This window comes from Cherax quadricarinatus, chromosome 1, assembly GCF_038502225.1.
Source record: "Cherax quadricarinatus isolate ZL_2023a chromosome 1, ASM3850222v1, whole genome shotgun sequence".
Classification (NCBI taxonomy): Eukaryota; Metazoa; Arthropoda; class Malacostraca; order Decapoda; family Parastacidae; genus Cherax; species Cherax quadricarinatus.
In genome coordinates, this window is record NC_091292.1 from 14329666 (window position 1) to 14335373 (window position 5708).

At 39.2% G+C, this 5708-nt stretch overlaps 2 non-coding genes across 2 annotated transcripts; one reads left to right on the forward strand and one right to left on the reverse strand.

Moving 5' to 3' along the window:
• Positions 1-604: 604 nt before the first annotated feature.
• TRNAG-UCC (transfer RNA glycine (anticodon UCC)) lies at positions 605-676 on the forward strand. Its single transcript has one exon. It is a non-coding gene; the product is annotated as a tRNA-Gly (tRNA).
• A 140-nt stretch (positions 677-816) lies between these two features.
• TRNAC-GCA (transfer RNA cysteine (anticodon GCA)) lies at positions 817-888 on the reverse strand. Its single transcript has one exon. It is a non-coding gene; the product is annotated as a tRNA-Cys (tRNA).
• Between the last annotated feature and the right edge of the window lie 4820 nt (positions 889-5708).

Here is a 5708-nt window from a genome sequence, read left to right on the forward strand (position 1 = left end):
ATTCTCGTTCGTGATTGTGTACAGTTGACCTACATTTGTTTTCCTAACAAGAATTTTCCCATCCCGTGTGAAGCATTGGTGTATTGTGTCATTATTCTCTCGCTTAAGTTTTCTGACTCTATAAAGGAGGTTCTGACGTTTTTTGGTAAGACACTCGTTTATGTATACCTCTTTCTTTACTTTAATAGATGCAATAATTAAGTCTTTTTTCCTGTCATGTGAGTGGAATCTAAGCATAACACTTTTTCTACCATGGGATCCTAGTAACCTGGCTTCTTTTATTTCAGCCCAGGTACAGACAAGTACAGTCATCGTCATGGTGTAAACTACCCAGGATAACCCAAAAAAAAAAAGTCTGACTTATTTCCAATGGGATCTTTGTTCTTTGTGTTGTTTTTGCAGGACAATATGACATTTTTTGGGTTTAGCGCTTATGACTATAATAATGTTTACATGGCCGTCTGACTCTCATATGGGTTATCCTGGGTAATTTACACTATGATCATTTTGCTTTTGTGTACCTGTACCTAAATAAATTTAGAAATTTTGATGTACTTGTGAGCCTCGGTGCAAGATGTGTTATTGTCTGCGAAACAAATACCTGGCGATGGTGGTATAGTGGTGAGCATAGCTGCCTTCCAAGCAGTTGACCCGGGTTCGATTCCCGGCCATCGCAATACGAATTTTATGCATTTTTTCTTAATTATAATTACAATCAGTATTAAATTGGTGGAATATTCGTGCGTTATCAATATTAAATCTTCCTTTTTGACGCTGGAAAACATAAAACGAAAGTATTGAATAAAAATAAAAAGAAGGGGACGCCCGGGATTGAACCAGGGACCTCTCGATCTGCAGTCGAATGCTCTACCACTGAGCTACACCCCCGGCCCACTCTACTGGCTCAAATATTAGGAAAGTTTTTAATATTCTATTTTAATAACAATATTTTGATTTACCTCAAGTATATAAGGTATACAGTCGTAGTTGACATCAGTGATATACTACTATATAGGAAGCCCTTTGTTATGCTGAGCATTTCCCTCAAATTATGTCAATTTTGTCCCAGGATGCGACCCACACCAGTCCACTAACACCCAGGTACCCATTTTACTGATGGGTGAACATAGACAACCGGTGTAAAGAAACACGCCCAATGTTTCTACCCTCACCGGGAATCGAACCCGGACATGGCCGAGTGAAGCGAGAGCCTTAGCCACCAGGCCACGGGGCAGCATGAACTATTAAAGCAGTTAAATATCAGCTTTCAGGAGAGAATCTCGGGAAGCATTCACTAGTTATCACAGGGAAATTAATATTTCAAAGGACCCTAAATAAACTTACAATATATCAATAGCATCAGTTAAAAAAAATGGCAGTTTGTCGCCCACACATCACATTCAGACCTTCCATTAGAAAGTAAAATAAACCAACTTTGAAAGTTTGAAACCAATCAGAAGAGACATTCTCAAGTTTTTCCTGCTCCTTCCGAGACAGTTTTTTTTTTTAATATATTTAATATCAATCCCCATATGCATTCTGTGAGCGATAAAAATTTATGAATCCGATTATTATTATAATCATGGTGAAGTGCTTAACCCGTAGGGATCATACAGCGCCTGTGGGGGGGGGATGGAAGGTATTCACACTTAATTCAGAGGACTGAAGCACAGATCCAATTCCCTAGATCAAGAGCCCCTCACCAGCTTCAAGGAGCCTCCCTTGAGAGGCATAAATTCAGAGACAACTCTCAGAAAGGTTGCATCCTGAGGGCGGTGGTTTAAAAATAACACATAATGTGTCCAGGGATCTAATGTAGTGATACGTAAAGAAGTTACAGTAGTGATGAACTATTACAAAAGTTGAAACTGCATAACCCTTGTGGGTTTAGCGCTTAGTTTTGATTATAATATAAGATTTTGATCTGGTTACAGTCTTAATAATTTTGAAATTCAGACGTGAATTTAGTCACAAAAGTATTACAATGTAGTTTTTATGTTTCGAATTTATACAGTTTTAGCAAGGTATGGTTGAATTTAAAACAACAAAAAAAAAGATTAGAGTGGTTACAGAGTGATTTGTAATAGGTAAAGTCAAGATATTTTGCCAGAATAATTGGTAATGTGTCACTGTGGATAAAATTCTTTGACATTTCCTGACCATTTCTGAGTGAGATGGCTGTGAATTTTACCGCATTCGCGCAAATTGACGCAGGTGTGACAGATGTCCATCTGGCAGAGTTTATTATATTTAGCTATGTCTGCATCAGCTGCTGATGCATCCTCCCGGAGATACTTGTAGCCCAGCTGGTGCCAGGTGGTACTGACGTCCAAGAGTCTTGATTTTGTTGGATGTATCACAAACATGTGGCTCTTTCCTGATAGAATGATAGACTTTGTGAAAATTATTATTATTATTATTATTATTATTATTATTATTATTTTATTATTATGTGAGCAAATTACCTGTATGAGATTTACAAGATATTACTTGAATTATTACCTGCAAGTAATCTGGGTGAGGTAAGTGGGATTTAGTCACAGCAGGTGGCTGAATTGCAACTCCTTCAACTGCCCACTTCTTCACCACTCTCACAAAAACCTACATAGACCTGATATTAAATTAATAATTATAATATTAAAACCAGCTACTCTGGTAATTAAAGTTATGTGGACTGTATAGGATTTTGGTTTACTTGCTGAGCACACAAAATGTTCAAATTAACACTTACCATTAATTACTGTAGATGGATTACACCACAACACCTGCCTAATACCTAGACCCTACACTGGCCAGCTAGTGATCTAAACACAAAAACTATGGTGCACTTCCCTTTGAGTGATGTTCACGTTTATTTTCCAGCATCCACACGTAATTCTTGAAGTCCCGCAAATTTCCCATACCAATTCTTCAGCGGGGGACATTAGCACAGGTTCTTATTACAAATTCAGGGCGAAACACCTCATTATGGCTTCGTTGGCACCAGATTATTAGACGATGGTAACAACCAGTGTACACACATTAAATTCAATATGGGGTCTCTCCCCGGCGTCACTTAGCAGCTGTTCTCCCCCCCCCTCACTCGAAATTTCTCGAAAGAGTCAAATCAGTATCACATTTTATTACACAATTATTGTATTATTCAAATTTACACATGCTGAATTTAGGAAAATCCAAAATTTTCCACAGACTAAGTCAGTCAGTCTCCCTCAGTCTTAAATTACTTGACTGACATTTTTTTAAGGTTATCCTAGGTAATTTACATGTATTATACTATGTAATCACCTAAAACGTGTATAATTGAATTAGTGCAACTCTTCCTAAATAAACTTGGTCTTCAAACTGCTAGCTGACAGCCCAAGGTAATAATAATAATACGTAATATTTAGTTCCACAAGTACATGATACGAAGTATACAGACCATGACTGATATCAATAACATGCAGAGCATTTCGAGCAAATTAGGTTAATTTTGTCCCCCAGGATGTGACCCACACCAGTCGGCTAACACCCAGGTACCTGCTTGCTGCTAGGTAAACAGGGACAGCAGGTGTGTTAAGGAAACACGCCCAATGTTTCCATCCTTACCGGGGATCGAACCAAGGACCTTAGTGTGTGAGCTGAGTGTTATTCTCCTTGCACTCAAATGTGTCCATGTATCTAAGGTTGACACCGTGTATTTCTTTGCAGATGACATCCGAATTTGCATGACAGTGTCCTCCATTGAAGACACTGCAAGACTCCAGGTGGACATCAACCAAATCTTTCAATGGGCTGCAGAAAACAATGCGAAGTTCAATGATGAGAAATTTCAATTACTCCAATATGGAAAACGTGAGGAAATTAAAACTACATCAGAATATAAAACAAATACCAACCACACAATAGAGAGAAAAACTAATGTCAAAGACCTGGGAGTGATCATGTCAGAGGATCTCACCTTCAAGGACCATAACATTGTATCAGCCGCATCCGCTAGACAGTATGAACATAAGAACATAAGAAAGAAGGAACACTACAACAGGTCTACCGACCCATGCGGAGCAGGTCCATGTCCCCCCCCCCGGATTAGCCTAATGACCCACCCAGTCTGGCCACCTCCACTCAAGGAAGGAGCACGGCACCAGACCCAGCAGCACAAGCTAGTCAGGTCCAACTCACACCCACCCACACCCACTCATGTATTTATCTAACCCATTTTTAAAACTACACGTTTTAGCCTCAATAACTGTACTCGGGAGTTTGTTCCACTCATCCACAACTCTATTACCAAACCAGTGCTTTCCTATATCCTTCCTGAATCTGAATTTTTACAACTTGAAACCATTGCTGCGAGTCCTGTCTTGGCTGGAAATTTTCAGTACGCTATTTACATCCCCTTTATTTATTTCTGTTTTCCATTGATACACCTCGATCATATCCCCCCTAATTCTACGCCTTTCGAGAGAGTGCAGATTCAGGGCCCTCAATCTATCCTCATAGGGAAGATTTCTGATACATGGGATCATCTTTATCATTCTCCTCTGTACCTTTTCCAGAGCATTGATATCCATTCTGTAATACGGTGACCAGAACTGAGCAGCATAGTCTAAATGAGGCCTAACCAAGGATATATAGAGTTGAAGAACAACCTGAGGACTTCTATTATTTATACTTCTAGATATGAAGCCAAGACTTCTGTTAGCTTTATTGCGAACACTAATGCACTGTTGTCTTGGTTTTAGATTACTGCTAACCAGAACTCCTAAATCCTTTTCGCAATCAGTAGTATTAAGATCTACATTATTTAGTTTATATGTGGCATGGTTATTTACCTGTCCAACATTTAGAACTTTGCATTTGTCAATATTAAACTGCATCTGCCACTTCTCCGACCATTGCATCAGTCTATTCAAATCATCCTGGAGTGCTCTAATGTCCTCATTAGAATGAACTGGACGGCCTATTTTGGTGTCATCAGCAAATTTGCTCATGTCGCTATTTATTCCCTCATCTATGTCGTTTATGTAAATTGTGAACAACAACGGGCCCAACACTGACCCCTGAGGAACACCGCTTGTGACGTGCTCCCATTCTGATTTCTCCCCATTTATGCAAACTCTCTGCTGCCTATTTGTCAACCATGCCTCTACACAGGAAAAAATTTCTCCTCCTATTCCGTGTGCCTTAAGTTTCCTCAATAGCCTCTGGTGTGGAACATTATCGAAAGCCTTACTGAAGTCCATATACACAATATCATATTCATTACCATGATCTACCTCCTCAAACACCTTAGTGAAAATGTTAGTAAATTCGTAAGACAGGAACGCCCCTTTGTAAAACCGTGTTGAGATTCATTAATCAATCTGCGCCTATCAAGATGGCTACGAATTGCTTCGGCAATTATTGATTCGATAAATTTTCCCACTATGGAGGTTAGGCTTATTGGTCTATAGTTCGAAGCCAAGGCCCTGTCACCTGCCTTGTAAATAGGTATTACATTTTCCATTTTCCACTTATCAGGCACTATGCCAGTTTGTAGTGATATGTTGAAAAGATTAGCCAAAGGTATGCTAAGTTCCTCTTTACATTCCTTTAATACCCTTGCAAACAGTTCATCAGGACCTGGGGATTTGTTAGGTTTTAGTTTCTCTATTTGTCTGAGGACCATGTCACTAGTTACCGCAATCGTGCATAGTTTATTATCATCCTGTTCTACATATTCTATT